Source organism: Erpetoichthys calabaricus, chromosome 13 (assembly GCF_900747795.2).
Source record: "Erpetoichthys calabaricus chromosome 13, fErpCal1.3, whole genome shotgun sequence".
NCBI classification, from domain to species: domain Eukaryota; kingdom Metazoa; phylum Chordata; class Cladistia; order Polypteriformes; family Polypteridae; genus Erpetoichthys; species Erpetoichthys calabaricus.
Window position 1 is genome coordinate 16335745 of NC_041406.2, and position 22323 is coordinate 16358067.

Genomic DNA, 22323 nt, shown 5'->3' on the forward strand with positions numbered 1-22323 from the left:
ATGGATACAGAGCAAGGGTTGGTTGGGGATTTGAAATGGATTGTTATCATACTGCCGGCATTCCACCGGGACAAGACACCATCACAAATGGCCATTTGCAGAGAACTAAACATATGAATTAAACCCCATAAGCCTTATCTTTTCTTTGATATGTAGAAAGCCAAAGGTTTATTTCGGCACTGATCCCTCCTATTGCTGCTTCTCTTTGAAGCCGAGTTGTGTTTTAAAAAGAGAACTTCACCTGGTATATACCTACATTTTTTAACCTACTGTTAGAGCTTACAGCATTTTTTTTTTTTTTTTTGCCATCATTGGGGAATTTTATTACACAAAGACAGCCATATGCATTGAAACATTGCCTTCTTGCAAGGGTCATGTAGCCTGATACTAAATTTCCCTGCCTTTGTGTCCCCTTAATTGTCTGTCATTTCTGTCTGCAGCTCTGTCTATGTGCAGTCCAAATAAAAACTATCTAAAGCTTGAAAGGTGGAGCACAGCGCTCACTTTCATCAGGGGATCAGTTTCCAGCCTTACTGCGGCTGCCCTGTTCTTGTGTTACGTACCTCATAAAAGTGGCTCTTGTTTCACCATCGTACTGTTCAGTCTGGGTACAGGGCTAATCTGTCAAGCCGAGCTCCCAGGCAAATTCTTGAGTGGTGTAATAGAAACTGTTACAAGCTCAGCCTTTTTTTTTTTTTTTTTATAAGTCTTTTTTTTGGGGGACGTTGCAAGGCCTTCGATGTTGTTGACAGTCAGTCTGAATTTGATGCTTTGATGAATTGCTTTGCAGTACCTCCGTTAAATTCTACCTTCGCTATGACCTCTATATGTCCCTGTTCCCATCATCTAAAAAAAAAAAATTCTTTCTAGCTTTACTTTTTCTCAAGCAGCCTTTGTTGTTCTGTGGAAATCTGCAATGGGTAAGTTCATGTTTTATATAAAGAAAAAAATAAAAATAAAAAAGTTTCAGCACAACTGTGACAGACGGCAAAGGACCTTTCGAGAATTGGGTCACCCCCAGACTGGTATGGAAATCAGGAACGTGAGCCCCAGCAATCCCCAGCAAAAGTGGTAACATTGTACATTTGGTTGGTTAAGAAACTGTCTGAAGTAAAACCTGTGTTCTGTGCTTCAGCCATTTCCCCGTGATGGGCTTTTGATCGTCTTCTGCTTTGAACTCATCAGCTGCATTGCCTACTCTCATAAATCTTTTTTTTTCCCCAAATACAAAATACCTATACATAAACATGAAATCTCAATTGAAAGTGCAATATAAACCTGTCATTTTTGTATTTTTTTGTAAGTGATACATTGTTTTTCATGAAGATCTTTAACAACACTAAGGATATTTTGGTCTGCTAGCACGTAATACTCATAAATAAGTACAATCATTCAAATGCTAAAAGAACACCAGAATGAAAGATTGTCTTTTTTTTTCTTTTTGTTTGTCATCCCAGGCAGTACCTACAGTGGATTCAGAAACTATTCGGAGTCAATCTTGGGCAGATTTAATTTTAAACTAGCTGTGCTACCTGTCTAAAATGGGTTGAAATCTACCTAATCAACACAGACCTCAGCATTATCGTTTGTAGTGCAGCATCTATTGGAATGTATTTTGTAGTGCGTGTACTAATAAAATGCATTGCATATGTCATTCGAACAGATGACGCAACACAAGCATTTATAGTAATAAAATGCAATACTACAAATGTTTGGGAGGCTCTGTCTGTTGGATTAACAAATTTAATGCATTTCATTGCTACAAATGTTTGCCATGCGCCATCTGTTTGAATGACAAATGCTATGCATTTTAATACTACAAATGTTTGTGGAGTGCCATCTGTTGGAATGACAAATGCAGTCCATATGTGTCTGTTATATGCCATTTGGTATGGGATTTTTGTTAATGTTTGAGACGTGTCATCTGTTGGAATGACAAATGCTATGCATTTTAATACTACAAATCTTTGTGGAGTGCCATCTGTTGAAGCTGAAAATGCAATGCATATGTCTCTGTTATATGCCATTTGGTATGGGATTTTTATTAATGTTTGAGACATGTCATCAGTTGGAATGACAAATGCTATGTATTTTAATACTACAAATGAAGATGTGAGTTCCAAAATCTGCTAATTACACCTTTTGGTAAAATTTAGTGAACACGTGATTGTGACTTTTCATGCAGTCGGTCATGCGGCGAAAATATGTTTGAGCTTCAAAACCTGCTAATTGCAACAGTGTAGCACTATAGTTTTAGGGATTTAGTTTCAAAATCTGCTTACAGACCCAGATTTTCCTATTTATCTCCAAAATTTATCTTTTGTACTTAGCTGATTTTGGAACTGAGCTCTTCAAATGTTTGTGGAGTGCCATTTGTTGAAGCTGCAAATGCAATGGATATGTCTCTATTACAGTATATGCCATTTGGTATGGGATTCTTGTTAATGTTTGTGACATGTCATCTGTTGGAAAGAAAAATGTAATGCATTTTATTACAACAAATGTTTGTGACGTACCGTCTGATGAAATAACAAATGCAGTCCATATGTCTCTGTTATATGCTATTTGGTATGGAATTCTTGTTAATGTTTGAGACATGTCATCAGTTGGAATGACAAATGCTATGTATTTTAATACTACAAATGAAGATGTGAGTTCCAAAATCTGCTAATTACACCTTTTGGTAAAATTTAGTGAACACGTGATTGTGACTTTTCATGCAGTCGGTCATGCGCCGAAAATATGTTTGAGCTTCAAAACCTGCTAATTGCAACAGTGTAGCACTATAGTTTTAGGGATTTAGTTTCAAAATATCCTTACAGACCCAGATTTTCCTATTTATTTCCAAAATTTATCTTTTGTACTTAGCTGATTTTGGAACTGAGCTCTTCAAATGTTTGTGGAGTGCCATCTGTTGAAGCTGCAAATGCAATGGATATGTCTCTATTACAGTATATGCCATTTGGTATGGGATTCTTGTTAATGTTTGTGACGTGTCATCTGTTGGAAAGAAAAATGTAATGCATTTTATTACAACAAATGTTTGTGATGTACCGTCTGATGAAATAACAAATGCAGTCCATATGTCTCTGTTATATGCTATTTGGTATGGAATTCTTGTTAATGTTTGAGACATGTCATCTGTTGGAATGGAAAATGCAAAACATTTTATTGGATTCGTATTCATAAAAGCAGTGTTAATGTTTGTGATGCAATATCTGTTGAAATGAAAAATGCAATGCATTTTATTAAAACAATGTTTGTTAAGTGCCATTTGTTGGAATGACAAATACATTGCATATGTCTCTGTTATATGCTATTTGGTATAGGATTCATATTCGTAAAAGCAGAGATAATGATTTGATGCAATATTTGTTGAAATGAAAAATGCAATGCATTTTATTACCAGAGAAATGTGTGAGGATTGTCAAGGATATGTATGAGGGAGTGAGGACTCAGGTTAAATGTAGTAAATGTAGTTGGGGTAACAGATAGGATTCTAGTTAGAGGAGGTCTGCACCAGAAATCTTCTTGAAGTCCTTACCTCTGTGATCTGGTTGTGGATGTGTTGAGTCATGGGGTAAAAGACCAATCCCCCTGGTGCAGGCTTTCTGCAGATGAAACTGTGTTGTATAACATTAGAAAGAAGGAAATGGAGAGGAAGTTGTAAGAATGGAAAAGGGCTTTGGAGATAGAGGACGGAAGATAAATGGGAAGTAGAAGATGGAATATGTGAGGTTAAACAATGGTCAAGATTCAGACGTTAGCCTGCAAGGAGAACCATGAAAAAGAGTGGATAAATTTAAATATCTACAATGAGTGGTAGCCCAAGATGGAAAATTAGGTGCAGAGATAACCAGTAGAGTGCAGTGTGGATGGAACAATTGGAAGAAAGTAACACGAGTATTGTGTAATTGAAGAATTAAGGTAAAGGTTAAACATGAGGTTTATCAGACACTGATAAGACCAGCAATAATGTATGGAGCTAAAACATGGGGAGTAATGGGGGCACAGGAAAAGAAATTGGTTGTGGTAGAATTGAGAATGTTGAAATGGATGTGTGGAGTTACAAACAAGGACACAATAAGAAATAAGGCAATCAGAGGTACAACAAAAGTGGGAGAAATATGTAAGAAAGTACAGGAAAGTAGTCTGAAGTGATATGGACTTGTGATGAAGAGAGACAAGAAATATGTGGGCAAAAGAGTGATGGGAATGGAAGTGCGGGGGAAGAGAAAGAGAGGGAGTCCAAAGTGGAGGTGGATGGATAAAGTCAAAGAAGATCTGAAGGAAAAGGCCTGAGTGGTGAGGAGGTGGAAGACCGAGCTGCTTGAAGAAGGTTGGTCACACAGAAGTAGGAAAAGATGAAGAAGAAAAAGAAAGATAAAAAAGAATTTCTCTCTGCCTGTTTTAAGGGCTGTTTGCTGGCTTCACCCAGGTTGGCCAGTTGTTACCCTGAAGGGGTTTATTCTATACAGTTGGATTCCTTTCCTTTAGTAGCTTTTTTAATGATCCACAGCGGCCGACAATGATCTTATTCTAAACCCAAATCACATCATAATAATACTTATTAAAGTTTATACTGTATTTTTATTAAGGGCATTTAGTAAAACCTTTTGGCCTCCAAGTACAAATCCAAGGATATACACTGTAAAGAGAGATGGAACACAATGAAAAAGGGTTGGGGATCCCCCCCGCCCCCAGTATATTGTAGGGTTCGCTGAAAAATAAGCACATTAGTAATTATAAAGACCTCATCCCAAAGTAAACAGACTGCAGAGCAAGGCTGTTGGCTTTTCATTTCTATGGAAGGGGCGGGACAGCTAGAAGGGAAATGGTCATCCGAAGGCGTGGTCTGGAGTCGAAGGAGGGAGGAGCCTAAGTCTTACCCTGTACTGCTCCTGCAGGGAAGGAAGAAGAGACATTAGTACACTTGATTACCCCCCAGTACCTGTGTGTCAGTAGCTAGACCCCCCCCCCCCGCTTCCTCCCATCTGCACATGTGCGACAACACATAGAGATATCCTTCCAGGTGACCATCTACCCAAGTGCACAAGGTCTACTAATGTCAACAACAACAACATTTATTTCTATAGCACATTGCTTCCCAAACTCGATCCTGGGGACCCCCTGTGGCTGCAGGTTTATGTTCCAACCAGATGCACAATCGGTGATGATAATCAATAACAACTGATCTCATTTAGTTAGCTGGTCTTTTTTTACTCTTCTCTTTTCTGCATTCAGAAAACACAATATGGTATGTTTTTTTACATTTAAAAGACATTTAGAAATATTTCTATTTTTTTCTACAGCTCTAAATGCTTAACTCTCTTTTGTTGTTTTCCTATTATTTTCCCCTTTTCCTATGTGGTTGGCTCCCTTCATTTAACCCTAATAGTGACAATTAACAACCAAAACAGCAGACACCCGGGATGATGAAAGCAGCAACGACTTCAGTGTCAGACTCGCTAATTAGTAATTAATTAAGTAAATAATTATTAGTAATTAATAATTAATTATTATTAGATCTATTAATATTAAATAATCTTATATTATTATTAATTAACATCACTGTACTTTAACAAATTTCACTTGCTGACTCCAAATCTGAAAACTGTTTTCGTCCAGCAGCACATCCCATTTTGTAGTTATGATGTTCCAGGTCTTGGACAACTAGGGTGACTGGACAGTAAAGGCGATGCGTTTCAGCATTTATTTGTCTCGAGAAAAGTGAAGCCAAAATTAAGGAAGGTGTTTTTGTTGGCCCTGAAATCCGTGAACTGATGCTTGACGATGAGTTCAAAAGGAAACTGGAGCCCACTGAATCAGCACCCTCATTCATGCAGGTGGTCCAGAATTTTCTTGACAGTCACAGAGCAGAGAATTATACTGAGCTTGTGGAGAACCTGCTGAAAGCGAATCAGCTTACGGGAGCCAGAAGGTCACTGAAGACACATTTTTTTACATTCTCATCTTGACTTTTTTCCACCAAATCTGGGCGATGTCAGAGATGAACATGGGGAAAGATTTCATCAAGATATAAAGGTAATGGAAAACTGATATCAGGAAAAATTCATTCCGAGCATGATGGGTGACTGCTGTTGGTTCTTGCTTAGAAAGAAACGGATGTGCAGTACAAGCGCAAAAGCGAGCGCCTCCAACATTTTTGGGCACGCTGACCTCACTTTTATATTGAGGTAAATTGACATAAATATGCTTTAACGTGTCTCTGGTATCGTCTTCTGGTTTGTTTTCAGAATAAACACATCAAAACAATTTTGGTGGGACAGAGTCCAAACTCCAGATATCATGTTGATATACAGTATTATATCGATATTGAAAAGTGTCAAAACGTCCATAATGTGTATTTCAAAAACCTGACGTGCTAGCTTAATTCCGATTTAATATATGAAATCAGTATAAAAAACTTAATAAAGAGCTGCTCTGAAGATCCCAGAAGCAAACAAAAAATATTTTTTTGTAGACCAGTGTAGTTTTTAGTAAACTAGACAAAGAGCCCGTTTCGACAACGTAAGATGAAACGGGCACGAGTGGAATAGTATAATATATAATAAGTATAAGCACCACAAACCTGATATAGGTGTATTGAATGAATGCGTAATTAGGCCTTGAGCTGTAGTCGAAATCGCCTTTCAGGCCTCTAGAGCTTTAATCGAAGTCGCCTTTCTCTTTCCATTTTTGCCGGCGTATATCCGCCGCCTTCCACGATGTTGGGGTTGGATGTCGGTCGAAGTTGCCTTTCTCTTTGAATTTTCGCGGCCGTAAATCCGCCGCCTGCCGCGATGTCAGTCTTGTAAGGTTTTTCGGGCAGCTGCGCAGAAGGTGACTGTACATTTGGCTTCGGACATGCGCAGAAGGCGATGTGCGCAGAAGGCGACGTGCGCAGAAGGTGAATGCGCAGAAGGCTTCAGATGGACGTGAGTGAGTGAGTGAGTGAGTGAGTGAGTGAGTGAGTGAGTGAGTGAGTGAGTGAGTGAGTGAGTGAGTGAGTGAGTGAGTGAGTGAGTGAGTGAGTGAGTGAGTCAGTGAGTGAGTGAGTGAGTGAGTGTGTGAGTGAGTGAGTGAGGAGACTGGCGAATTATGTATTAAGATAATCAATTAAATAACCAGAACACCAGGAAAAGTAGAATGAAAACTAGCTGGAAAATAATGTTAACGACTTAAAAAAATACCCTACATAATCCCCATATAATTGCTTATTATATTTTAATAAAAATCAACCAAACTTAGTTTGTAATTTCTACATTGACTGCAAAACACAGAAACTAGAAAATAATAACTCACTCAATTAGGCTAAGAGTCCAATGAAAAACAGAAGTTGGTTGGAACAAAAACCTGCAGCCACAGGGGGTCCCCAGGATCGAGTTTGCAAAGCACTGCTATAGCACATTTTCATGCAAGTGGTGTAGCTCTGGCACGGTGGCACAGTGGGTAGCGCTGCTGCCTTGCAGTTAGGGGACCCAGGTTTGCTTCCCGGGTCCTCCCTGCGTGGAGTTTACATGTTCTCCCTGTGTCTGTGTGGGTTTCCTCCGGGTACTCCAGTTTCCTCCCACAGTCCAAAGACATGCAGGTTAGGTGCATTGGCGATTCTAAATTGTCCCTACTACATGTGTGTGGCTCCAGCAGACCCCCGTGACCCTGTAGTTAGGATATAGCAGGTTGGATGATGGATGGATTGAATACTAAATAGTCATGTTAGTTATTTTCCAACCCCTATATATCCTAACACAGGGTCACGGGGGTCTGCTGGAGCTAATCCTAGCCAGCACAGGGAGCAAGGCAGGAACAAATCCCGGGCAGGGCACCAACCCACCACAGGGCAGACACCCACACACCAAGCATACACACTAGGGACAATTTAGGATTGCCAATGCACCTAACCTGCATGTCTTTGGACTGTGGGAGGGAACCCACGCAGACACGGGGAGAACATGCAAACTCCACGCAGGGAGGACCCGGGAAGCGAACCCCAGGTCTCCATACTGCATAAATAGCAAAGTGTAAAGTAAGGTCCAATGGCTGGGAGGACAGAAAAAACAAACAAATGAAAAAAAACTCTAGACAGACTGGAGAAAGAAAATAAAATCTGCAGGGGATCCGAGGCCAAGAGACCACCCAGCCCCTCACTGCCTAACATAAATGACCTCAATCAGTCCTCATGGTTTTCAGACTTCAGGTGAAAGAATTTGATGGTAATGGATTTGTGATTATAGTTGCTCTTTTACTGTATATGTGGTGACAGAAACCTTTGGGTTACTTTATTTTTCACATAAAGATAATGAATTTAGTCAAACTGATATTAGTCAGGGCGGCACGGTGGCGCAGTGGGTAGCGCTGCTGCCTCGCAGTTGGGAGACCTGGGTACCTGGGTTTGCTTCCCGGGTCCTCCCTGCGTGGAGTTTGCATGTTCTCCCCGTGTCTACGTGGGTTTCCTCCGGGCGCTCCGGTTTCCTCCCACAGTCCAAAGACATGCAGGTTAGGTGGATTGGCGATTCTGAATTGTCCCTAGTGTGTGCTTGGTGTGTGGGTGTGTTTGTGTGTGTCCTGCAGTGGGTTGGCACCCTGCCCGGGATTGGTTCCTGCCTTGTGCCCTGTGTTGGCTGGGATTGGCTCCAGCAGACCCCCGTGACCCTGTGTTCGGATTCAGCGGGCTGGAAAATGGATGGATGATATTAGTCAAGTTGTCAGTCAATTTCTAGCCCCTTAGTCGTGAACAGGGTCACGGGGGTCTCCTGGTGCCTATCCCAGCTAGCACAGGGCACAAGACAGGAACAAACTCTGCACAGGGTGCTAGTCCATCACAAGGAGGACACACACGTACACCCCAACCACACACTTTAGCCAATTTAGGACCGTCAGTTCATCTGTCCTGCATGTCTTTTGGGAGAAAACTGGAGCACTTGGAGGAAACCCATGCAGACACAGAGGGAACATGCAAACTCTACACAGGGGAGGACCCGGGCCGCAAACCCTGATATCCTTGATATCCTAACTGCGAGGCATTAGCATTACCACTGCCCCACCGTGCTGCCCATCAGTCAAGCTGCTATTTTAATTTTGTATTTAAACTTACTGAGAACCTGATGAAGATCAGACATCTAAATGAATTTGGCTCATCCATCCTTTCTTTTTCTGCACAAAACAAAATCAGGGGGACACGGAGCTGAAGAGTGGCAGCCATGAGCGAGACCCCAGAACACCGTTCCGTCGATAGGTTCAGTCACTCGAGGTGGCTATTTAACCTAATCTCCAGTGTTTCGGAAGTTGTGGAGAAAGTTGGGTGAAGATGAAGAAAAATCCACAAAGACACAGGGAGAACATGCAGCTAATTCTAACCCAAGCTCTTTACTTGATTTATATTGCATTCCTCACTGAATACACGCACAGCATGCTACCTACTTTCATTTTTTTTTTCTCTGTTTTATATTTGCAAATATTGAGACTAGCAAGTTAAGGACACAATGCGATGCGTTACTGAAATTCCTTGCTCTTCAGTTTTGCAGATGAATGGACTCACTCCTTGTCAGACCTGTTATTTGCATTTAAAAGTCACCGTAACTCAAGTGCTTGTCTATCCATTTTTTTTTTTTGCTTCAACAAAAAGCTTTTCCTAGAAATCTTTCTATTTCTCTTCACTTCTGGTCACCACTAAATCCATCCAAATACTGACAATGATATTTTCATTCATTAAAATGATACAGCTATATGATGTCTTTAAGTATTTATATATTTAGGGAGCCATTTGGCATTTTAGCATTAAGCCCATCAAATAGGTGTTGCAAGATTTCCTGATTTTTTCATAAAAAAGCAAACCTCTTCAATAGTTCACAGCATGTAAAATCCATAGAGCATTACCATTGACCAAGATACAGTAGAGCAAAAGGCTGAGATATCCATCCTCCTATCCATTTTTCTAAGACGCTTATCCCATTTAGTGTGATTGGAGGGTGCTGGAAGCAATTTCAACAGCAAAGGGTACAAAGCCGTTTGGACATTGCAGGGGGTACACTCTGAAATATTTACACACACACACACACACACACTCATAAGTCCAGTGTAGGATGAGGGCGGTTTTTTACTGAGCGTAATAAAACAACATTCATTTCAATAGATTTGCTGGCATTTATACACAGCCAAAGGTTTCATGAAAAGAAAAACAAAATAAAAGCAATCCTACAGGATTTAGCTTAAATGGGCAGAGATCTGATTGGACTGGAGCCGTAAGAACTGCCTGCTTCTGAACACAACGAAGACCAAGATGACGACTGTGAACTTCCACAGGTCTAAACTCCCACTTCAGCCTGAAGGTACAGGCCATCCTTGACAAGAGCAGCCATCCTCTCCATAACATTTTGGCAGGTCAGAGAAGTAAACATGGCAGTCATCGTCTCTTACTGCGCTGTGGAACAGAACACTTTAGAAGATCATCTGATCCTACTGCTCTGTGATTTTAAAACCCGCTTGTTAACACAAGCAATTCATGACCTGCTCACCATGCTACCTCCTGACACTATAACAACTGACCCATTTATTTATTTACTCCTTGTTATTATAATACTTTTTAACAAATGTTACACCTATTATATTAGTGCCTTTCACATCTATCTATCTCTCTATTGTGACTGATAGGGGGCACTGTCATCCACTTGAACCCTCAGATCAGACGTCAGACACCAAATAAAAGTCCAAATAATGGATTTATTATACAGTAATCCCTCGCTATATCGCGCTTTGACTTTCGCGGCTTCACTCTATTGCGAATTTTATATGTAAGCATATTTAAATATGTATCGCGGATTTTTTGATGGTTCGCGGATTTCTGCGGACAATGGGTCTTTTAATTTCTGGTACACGCTTCCTCAGTTGGTTTGCCCAGTTGATTTCATACAAGGGACGCTATTGGCAGATGGTTGAGAAGCTACCCAACCAGAGCGCGTATTACGTATTAAATAAAACTCCTCAAATATATTGTGAGCACGGGGGCTGTTCGCACCCCAAGAGGATACGGCCGCTCCTCAAAAAACGCTGAAAGATTAGCTTCACATTGCTCCCTTCCTTGCTGGGCTTACAGTACATGTGGCTGCTTTGTCAAGCGATATGCTTCCTGCACGGTGCTTCGCATACTTAAAAGATCAAACAGCACGTACTGATTTTTGATTGTTTGTTTTTCTCTGTCTCTCTCACTCTCTCTGACATTCTCTGCTCCTGACGGAGGGGGTGTGAGCAGAGGGGCTGTTCGCACACTGGCCTAGAGGATACGGACGCTCCTCTAAAAAATGCTGAAAGACTACCTTCACATTGTTCCCTTCCTAGCAGCTGCTTTGTCCGGCAGTGCTTTGCATACTTAAAAGCCAAACAGCCCTATTGATTATTGATTGTTTGCTTTTCTCTCTCTCTCTCTCTGACATTCTCTGCTCCTGACGCGCAGTCCTTTGAAGAGGAAGATATGTTTGCATTCTTTTAATTGTGAGACTGAACTGTCATCTCTGTCTTGTCATGGAGCACAGTTTAAACTTTTGAAAAAGAGACAAATGTTTGTTTGCAGTGTTTGAATAACGTTCCTGTCTCTCTACAACCTCCTGTGTTTCTGTGCAAATCTGTGACCCAAGCATGACAATATAAAAATAACCATATAAACATATGGTTTCTACTTCGCGGATTTTCACCTTTCGCGGGGGGTTCTGGAACGCAACCCCCCGCGATCGAGGAGGGATTACTGTACTAAAAATATGCACAAAATACCCTCCACTCCACAATACTCATAAACAATAATGATAATTACAATACTCAATAATCCTCCACACCTCCCAGCAGCTCAGTCACCCTACCTCCCAACTTGGCTCAGTTCGCTGGGGTTTTCCCAGAATCCTTTATAGTCCTTGACCCGGAAGTGTTTCTGTCCCTTAGTCCATGTGACTTCATAACACTTCCGGGTCGGGTAAAACTCTCTTTTCTTCAACCCAGAAGTACGTTATTTCCTCTGTTGCTGTGACTAGGATGTACTTCTGGGTTATCGGGAAAATACAAGTCCTTGAGCCTCCCTGCAGCGTCCTCTGGCAGCCCCCACGGTATCCAGCAGGGCTGTGAATAAAGACTCCAATGTCCATGATGCCCTGCGTATTGCAGGGAGGGCTCCATCTGGCGGCTTGGGGGTATTGGCCGGAACAAACTGTCGGCCATCTATCTATCTATCTATCTATCTATCTATCTATCTATCTATCTATCTATCTATCTATCTATCTATTACATAGTGCCTTTCACATTTACATAGTGCCTTTCACATCTATCTATCTATCTATCTATGGGTTTTTTTTGGGTTTACTTTTACTTAACTCGTTTGTTACAATTTTGAACCCTTAATTGGCTATTATAGTTTTAAACTTCTCCATTTGGGTTTTAATTGTCTCCTCTCTCTTAACCAGCCCTCACTTAATAATGAGGTGCAAATTACATGGAAACCCCCAGCTCTCCAGCTAACATAGTTCCATTGAAAACTGTGTACATGCATCATAAAGTCAGCCATTTTCTAAACTGGTTAGTCTTGAATAAAGCTGTGGGGGGTGCTAGAGCCTGTCCCAGCTAGTATAGGGGGGGCAAGCCAGGAATGAACCCTGTGCAAGTCCATTGCAGTGCGAACACACACACACACACATCCTAATCACACACTAGGGCGAATCTGGTATCACCAGTCTGCCTAATTTGCATGTCTTTGCATTGTGGGAGGGAAACCCATGCAGAACACACCAACACCACACATGAACCCTGGTCTCCTTATTGCAAGGCAGCAGCTCTACCACTGCTAATTCAAAATTCTGAAATAAATGAGAGACAATGGAAGAACCAAGAGGTACAAATTAGTTCCAGAGAAAAAAGATATATGGATAACATTCTAAAATACGAAAAATCTACAGTGGGACAAAGACTTGTTTTGGATGAATGAAAGCGCTAACAAGCCATATAATTAAATATGAAGTTTCATTATCTGTTAGGTCTGGGTTCTAATTACAAAACTGGTTGGATTGAAAACCTGCAGCCACTCTGGTCCTCAAGGACCAGAGTTGAGTACCCCGCTCTAGAACATCCCAGTGGCGTACTGCCACTTTTTGCATCTTTAAGAACAGCTTCTCAAAATCTTGTTTTAACTACATTGAGCTTGTTTATGCTGAATGTTATTCTTTCCTTAATCACCATCCTTTCTGTGCTGTGTGTCCGCCCTAAAGTCGGAGTAGATGTATTGTATTTTGGACAGTTTTGGAATGTTCTGATTGGCCCTTTTCTCCTCCGATTTTATGTGCAGTGCTATGGTGCACCTACTGGCCTGTAATGGTCTGTAACAGTAATCAGTATCAAATAAGATAAATATGAAGTCACAAAGCTAAGAGCCTAAGAAAAGTCTTTGCCGGGAATAGGATATTGAGGCCAAGACAGCTGGAATAAACATCTCTCTTTTGTAGCATCTGTGAGCATTCTGTTTCTAACCAGCTTCCAAATTCATCCTTTATCTCCTTTTTGACTGCCTCATTTGAAAGTAGCATATGGTGTCAAATTTATTTATTCTTTTCACATTTTTAACACATCTGGACGTTCTATTGTTAATCTTCATTTGCAGAAGTGAAAAGATTTGACTGCACATTTTTCTCCTTATATAACATTTACTCCACTTATGATTCAGATCATTTTTCTATGGGTTTGCTTTTAATTTATCACTGACTATTCCACAAAAAAATGGAACACATTAGCTTTAAGTTTTACACGTTTCGTAAGTGTCGTAGGTTGAGGTACAGTTGGCACATAAGTCTCACAAGCACACTCTTCCTCCTTGATTCTTAATTATCACCTCATTCTCACCATATAGCAGCAAAAATCAATCCATCATCGTGAATTGAGTTAAGTGAGAACTTTTATCAAGGGAGTTTCACTATGAAGAGACTCAATTCAGTTTTTATTTTTGTATGGTGCTCTTCACTGAGTGCAGCCATAAAACGCTGTGGCAGGTTCTTAGGTAAAATGCAAAAATAAATGCATGTATATAATGGAAATATCCATTCATCCATTTTCTGCTGCTTATCTGGGTCTGAGTCATGGGGCCAGCATGCCTGAACCAACTCAACTGGTTTCTTTCAGTGTGGAGAAGCAGCACTGCCTGTGGAAAAGTCATCTGGGAACTTTGGCCCCGATCTGGAACAGGCCTGGTGTAGAGCTCATCGGGCCTTAACCTATGGGACCCGAAAGAGAAACATGGGTCCATTCCTCTGGAGTGCATTGTGGCTTGGGCAGCAGCTAAGGCTAGTGCCTTAGCGGACCGATCCCCAGGTAGGTATAGATTTTACAAATTGCTACGTACAGAATTAGTACACATACAGATACAGATTTGTTAAAACACATAGAAACAAAAGTAGTAACTGGTTAACATACACGGAAACTGACAATATCTCCCCATTAATTCATTGTTGAACCGATAAGAGGAAAACGAAAACTCAGTCAGCAGCATCCATGGAGAACCTAAATGTCTGGGGGATCCATAATCATCTGTAAAAGAGAAAATGAAAGACAAAGTCAGATTCCCGGAGACTAAGTTGCTGCCCACCTCTTCCTGGTGTTTCTATAATAGAGACTGTGCCGGCCATCCAATCAAATGACATAATCTTCCCATTCGATGATTCCAAGGCCCCCAGCATCTCTGATGAGTTTTCCACTAATAGGAGAACAACTTGGCAATAGAGCAGTGGCACATCAAGATACCGAGAAGAGAAACAGAATAGAGGACAATGAGTAACCGTTCATAATTACTGTAATCCTTATGTTTTAGGGAAAATGACTATCAAACAAAGATGCATCACAAACAGCTAATCAGCAGCTCTAGTCAGGGTAGTCCAGTCTTCAGCCTGGATTTCAAAGCTGACACTGAAGGGGAATCTCTTATATAAGCAGGCAGATCATTCCACAGCTTTGCTCACCTGTAACTAAAAGCTCAACTTCCCACTGTTAGTTTATTAATCTTTGGAAACTTTAGCAGGTTGGCATCTTGAGATGCCTACATTCTGGTTTGCAAGTTATGAAATGTTCAGTTAGGTAAGCAAAGCCTTAGCTCTTGAAGTCTTTGTATATGAGAACTAAGATTTTGAAATTAGCCCTAAAGTTAACCGGGAGCCTGTGTAAGGACTTAAGAACAGGAGTGTTATGTTGAGTTGTTGTAATGATTCTTGCAGCAGCATTTTGAATTAAGAGAAAGCTGCTGTGCGCCAAAAGAGGATGCCACAGAGCCCCGTCCTCCAGACACAAGAGCGGGAAGGGTTCAAGTATTGTGAAATTGATTTCACGAAAGTACCTTTCACAGGTTATTCCTTTAAAATACAAGTAATCACAAGCACAATCCAATAATGAATTTCCTGGCAAGTCTTGTTCTCTACCCCCTGACTCCAATTCGCCTGAGCTGGTTGGAGTGGCTCCTTTTATGCAAGACTCAGGAGTACTTCAGGTGCCAGGAACACAGTCTGTTCCAACTCTGCTTTAAGACAGACAGAGGGTTTTTAAGTAATCGACAGAAGTTGGGACACTTGTGCAAACTGTTTTCTTCTACTTGTAAGGCTTCAATTCCTTGAATTGCTGCAGACCATCTGTAGGTTGTAACCTATTTAGCTGTTCCCTGAAAAAGGCCCATTTGTAATACTCTGAAATTTCCTTTTTTTCAGTTTTTGCTAACCTAAACTTTAAATTCAAACCTCTGGCAGTTTACTGCTTACTTTTTCACCATTTTAAGTCCTTCATTGCATTTCAACTGATTACATTAGAAGAAAAACTGGGGAAACTGAGGCGTTCTAAAACATTTGACCGGTAGTGTGCATCCTAAAATCAGAAGAGTAGGAAGGATAGGCAACCTTTTGGCAATCTGTGTTTCAGGTTTTGTTTTTTCTATAAGACCAATTTTACCAATTTAATAATTCTTTAATGCGATAATTTTTACATAGATACTTTGACCTGAGATGGAAAGTATTATTTATTTGTATTTATATGTTTTATGATTATTGAAACATGTCATCTCTTTCTTTAACTTTGAAACACAAAACATATGTGTACTTCTGTCTAAATTACAGACACTGCATGATGTCTCATTATTCTTCTTCTTATTTTTGCTGGCATATCTTAAAGAATTGTCTTTGTCTATACTTCAGATGGTGTCAGTCCACATTAAATTAATCTTTTGTAGTGTTAAGAAACTGACAACGGGCTACATAATTACTGTGTCTTTATTATAAGAATAAGGCCCTGTGGGGTGCACATCCCATTTGAAAATTGTTACCATTAAGAATATAAGAAAAGAAAAAAATGTAACTCATTAATGCCATATTTAGCTAAAAGTAAAAAGGTAATTTTTCTGTCAGGTAAGAAATGTGACAAACAACATGGATATCCAGAAAAGCATTATCATATGCTCAGAAATGTATACTCTCTTTTAATATTTATGAAACAGCACTCATAACAGGTGTTAAAAAGTATAGAGTGCATGAGACATCTATTTCTTCAGCTTTTTAAATCATAAAAAGTCATTAATCCTTTTACATCAAAAAACTTTTAGCACTTTCACTAAAATAGAATGGAGGAATGAGGTGCTCACATCCATTTGAACTTCTGACTCCCTCAATGTGTTTAAGAAGCATTCAAAGACTCTCTTGTTTGGTGACTTTCTGTCTGACTGATAAGTTTTGTAACCTAGGAATTGTGACTCACTTGTACAGTGGTACTTCGGTATACGTCCTTAATCCATTCCAGATCCTTGGACTTATACCAAACAGGACTTATACCAAACAAATTTTTCCCATAAGAAATAAAGGGAAAATGATTAATCCGTTCCCATGAAAAAAAATCCTATTGTTACTGGCATATTATACATTGATGGGGTTATATAAAATAATTTAAACTCTGCTGCTTAATACTAAAATACATAAATACAAAAGCAATTAGATGAAATAAATGAAAATTTAACCTCACTTTACCTTGCTGAGAAGAGTCGAGTGCCTGCTAAGACTGCTCTTTCCTGTCCTTTAACCTCCTTTATCTTCCTCTTTTCCTCAATCCATCTCTCCTCCCCTTCCTGGTGCCGACCCGTATATATACATTCACCCGTGCCTCCGTGGGCGCAGCGCCTTAATCACACGTCGCAGGAAGCCAATGAAGCAATTGAGAACGATCGCACCCACATGTGCAGGTGCGACTCGCTCCAACTACCTCATTAACTCCCCGCGGTCGTGCAATCGCACCCACGGAGAACGACACGGCTATACGGATTTAAAACCTGGTCCTCTTTTTTGAAGCCGCGGACCCGCTTTACCACAGGCAGTCTTGGCTTTATCTCAAGAGAGGTAAACAAGGGTAGCACGCGGTATTCTAGCACGTTAGTTGTATTCGAAACAAAGGTTGTATACCAAGCAAAATTTTTCGCGTCCAAACAGGACGTATACCAAGTTGGACTTATTCCAAAGCAGACGTACAGTATACTGAGGTACCACTGTATTTTTGTTCAGAGCTCTTCGCTTGTGGTGATCAATTTTGTCACCTTGTTGTGTCACACTTGTTCCCAAACAGTCTCCAGGATTGATGTTTACTCGATTATGTTGACCTCTTTTGTAAGACACTTTGGTTAAACTCATCTGCTAACCAACTAAATGTAAATGTAAACATAAAGTGCAGAAAATAAAAGCTGCAGGTTTGTGGTTTCTGACAATTTTGTCTTTTAGGGCGATTTTACTTTTAATCTGAAGATCAGCAGCAGTGCTCGGGCAAGCTAGAAATGTGAACAATAAGAATAAAAGGGAGGTTTTAATTAATAAAAGGCACGAGAATGTGCGGAGTTTAAGGGGTGGCCAGATCGTCTACCCCCAACCCCCAATGGAGGCACCACGGCACTAAAATAAGTCTCAAAGTAAGAATATTTTTTCCTCAATGTTTTTATAAGGCCACAGTTAGCATAAATAAGCTGGGATAAGAAGAAGGTCCATCTTTGCCAGGCTGAACTGAAGAAGGTGCACCTTCATCCAGATTGTAATATCATTGAGACTTGCAGGGGGATTCTAGCTGATGCCATGTGGTCCCCTGAAGACAATAACAGGTTCAGCTTTATATCATCAACATAACATTGATATGAGGAACCATGGCTGATAAGGTGATGGAATGAGGTTTTATTGCTGAAATTATTGCATTGTCCTAATTTCCTAAATGTTAGCCTACAGTTTTATTAAACACGTTTTAGTCTCCGGGAATCTGACTTTGTCTTTCATTTTCTCTTTTACAGATGATTATGGATCCCCCAGACATTTAGGTTCTCCATGGATGCTGCTGACTGAGTTTTCGTTTTCCTCTTATCGGTTCAAAAATGAATTAATGGGGAGATATTGTCAGTTTCCATGTATGTTAACCAGTTACTACTTTTGTTTCTATGTGTTTTAATAAATCTGTATCTGTATGTGTACTAATTCTGTATGTAGCAATTTGTAAAATCTATACTTCCGTGTTCCCAGAGTCAATTTCCGTACCTGGGAATCGGTCCGCCAAGGGACTAGCCTTCAGCTGCTGCCCAAGCCACAATGCACCCCAGAAGGATGGACCCATGTTTCTCTTTCGGGTCCCATAGGTTAAGGCCCGACGAGCTCTACACCAGGCCTGTCTCCAGATCGGGGCCCGAGTTCCCAAAAAAAGTTTTGTTTTTTTCCAAAAGACGACTATACGATAACCTAAAGCAGAAGGTGGCATGGCACTACCTAACTTTCAATTTTATTAATGGGTGGCAAATATGCAGGTTATAAAGACCTGGACATCAACATAAATTAATGAATATACACAAGCCTGGGGCCTCATGTATAACTCAGTGCGTAGAACTCACACTATAACATGGCGTAAGCACAAAAGCAGGAATGTGCGTACGCTCAGAAAAATCCAGCTGCAGGAATCTGTACGTACGCAAACTTCCACGTTCTTCCACCACATAAATCCCGATCAGTGTGAAAAGTAGCGCACGTGCACGCGCCTTCTGTCCCGCCCCAACTCCTCCCAGAATTACGCCTCTTTGAATATGCAAATCAATATAAATAGCCTTCTGAGAAAAGACAATGAGAAAAGCACGGGGGAAAATATAAGAATTTCAGCGAATACCAAGTGGAGGCAAAGGAAAAACGTACTATTTGTTGGTTTAAAAACTGGTATAATCAACAAAAGGAAGCTGATCGAGTGACAGAGTGTCGAAGAAACTCGAAAGCTCAAGTGCACAAAATCGCACAGCGCCCGAAATAAAAAAGAAATCACATATCAAAGTCGCCGTGAAAAGGCAAGTTGTAGACCACCGTCTGAGTGTCATATGAAAGCTTATTAGGGTACAGACAAAAAAAATAGGCACACAGTGGGAAAAAAGCATGAAATGTCAACTTTAATCTCAAAATTTCCATTTTAATCACTTAGTTTATTTTGCCATTAAAGTAGAACATCATAAACGTCATCTTAAAATCGTTTAATTTACTAGTTTCTCAAATCCCATTGTAACTAAAGTAGGATATTAAATGCTTTGTTCTGTATTTGATCTTCGTTGTGCTCTGTGTGTGAATCACTACCTGCTTCTTAAACAGGCTTTCTCTTTCTCCGACAGGACACATAATCCATTACATTCATGATATTACAGCTGTCTGAATAATTAAAATACTGAGATGTATACATGATATCTTTCTCATGATGATAAGAATGAAAGCATGTTATTAAACATGGGAAAACGGTGGCGCAGTGCTTGTTCATATCTCACGCAAGAGGCTTGCGGTGCCATGCGCGACCTTCAATGACATAATTTATTGCAGCAGTACTGTCTCTTTCAAACGTATTAACCTCCAATTCCTGTCCTTACTTTTCTTTCTCCAAATACCCAATCGCCACACAATCAGCTATGTAATAGAAGTGAAGCCATTTGTAAGCTTAGAATGCCGATTCTTCAAAACTTTTAAGGAACATTGAAATATCTTCGTAGTACATGTTTAATTATTCTATCCGTCTATCCTTCCAGTGTCGCGTCAGTGAAAGAATACAACGCAATGCAGGAACAATCCCTGAACTAGCTAGCGCTGCGGCACCGTGTGCTCACATGTTTAATTATTAACAATACAGATTATTTAAATGAAGTTAAAGTTTTATCTGTATAATATAATCAACATATTTTGCTGCATTTCATCTTAAAAATGAATACCGTCATCATATGTAAATACGCGCTTTATAAAGTGGCGCAGGTTGTGCAATATTATAACTGTAGTGCAAGTTTACAGTGAGGTAATTGTACTTATAAGTACAAACAGTTCTACAAGGAGCACTTGATGGACTGATTGAGTGCATTTAGAGTTCTTGGGATGAAACTTTTTCTAAACCGTGAAGTCCGTACTGGGAAGTCTCTAAAGCGTTTTGCCGTGGCTGAGTCAGTGTCTGCTTCATGCTGTATACCGATAATTCTCTTTCCGATCAGCTGCTGCTGTGATTCCCCACTCAGATACAGTGGTATAAATACTCCGAGTGGTGCTGTGAGAGTAATGTGGAAAAAGATGATCTGCTGTGGCAACCCTTAACGGGAGCAGCTGAAAGAAGAAGAAGATGTAGTGAGACTTACAACGCTAAAGCAGTTATGGTATACTATGGCTATTCCCTGGACCATTATATCGCTGCAGGTTAATTACAATCAGATGCATTACACTAATAAACAATATGCAGTTAGTTTCAGTGTATTTATAAAGCCGCGTCAGGAATGTGGAGCTAAGAAAGAAAGGGTGACCACACAGGAACAGTAGCACTGCTTTGACGCTGGGTGCCGCCAGTCTGCAAAACCGAGCGGAGAAATTGCGTACGCCAAGGTATGAGGTACCGTGGAAATGCGCGTGGCTTTACGCCAAGTTTAGGTTTTATACATCGCGATTTGAGCGTGGAAACGTTCGTACGCAACATTTCTCTGCGTACGCACCGTTTATACATGAGGCCCCTGGTCTGTAATAGAATTAAAATCTTTACATTCCCTGCTTTGTGCCCAAATTAGTAGATACTATCATCAATACACTAATAATCGAATTGCCCTTCATTCACTCAAAATACAGAACCAATGTAGGAAGCACCTTAAGGCAGAGAAGCTCTTATCTGTTGCACCTCAACATGACAACCACTCTATTACACCCTTTCAAACATTCACAGTATTTAATGATTGGAAAATGTCTGGGATTAATATGCTTAGTGACATGCGAATTGATAATGGTTTTCCATCCTATGAGCAATTAAGCTTCAAATTTAACTTCTCATCAATACATATTTTTTCAAGCAACAAACTTTGCTAAACTGAACATACCCAATTTTCCTCACATTCCACCTATTTCTATTCCAGAAGAAACACTGATTTGCCTTGAAAAGAAATTTATAAAAACATTTTAAAGTCCCTTCCTTTCAAAGATCCCAGGGCACAATGGGGAAAGGATCTTTCACTTAACATTTCAGAAAAGGAATGGAAGGTAGCCATGCACAGAATACACTCGAGCTCCATACGTGCAAATCACACAATTACTCAACTTAAAATCTTCTTTTGACCGCATTTGTCTCGATTAAAATTGTCCAAAATGTTTCCAGGGAAAGATTCAATCTGTGAAAATTGCAATTCATCTCCAGTCTCACTGGGCCACATGTTTTGAACGTGCACCAAATTAACATCGTTTTGGACCAAAATCTTTAAATGCCTCTCAGGCAGAGTTGGTGTCACAATCACTCGTAACCCTTAACAGTGTTGTGCAACTTCACACCTCACAAGAACTCAAAGTTCAGTTCACACAGATTAAAATGAATACATTCACATTCATAGTTCACCATTTTAATTTTGAACTAGTTCATCCATCCATCCATCCATCCATCCATTGTCTCCCGCTTATCCGAGGTCGGGTCGCGGGGGCAGCAGCTTGAGCAGAGATGCCCAGACTTCCCTCTCCCCGGCCACTTCTTCTAGCTCTTCCGGGAGAATCCCAAGGCGTTCCCAGGCCAGTCGAGAGACATAGTCCCTCCAGCGTGTCCTGGGTCTTCCCCGGGGCCTCCTCCCGGTTGGACGTGCCCGGAACACCTCACCAGGGAGGCGTCCAGGAGGCATCCTGATCAGATGCCCGAGCCACCTCATCTGACTCCTCTCGATGCGGAGGAGCAGCGGCTCTACTCTGAGCCCCTCCCGGATGACTGAGCTTCTCACCCTATCTTTAAGGGAATAGTTCATGTTCAGTTCATTTCGTATTTTTTAAGAAGTGAGAATAAATGACCCAT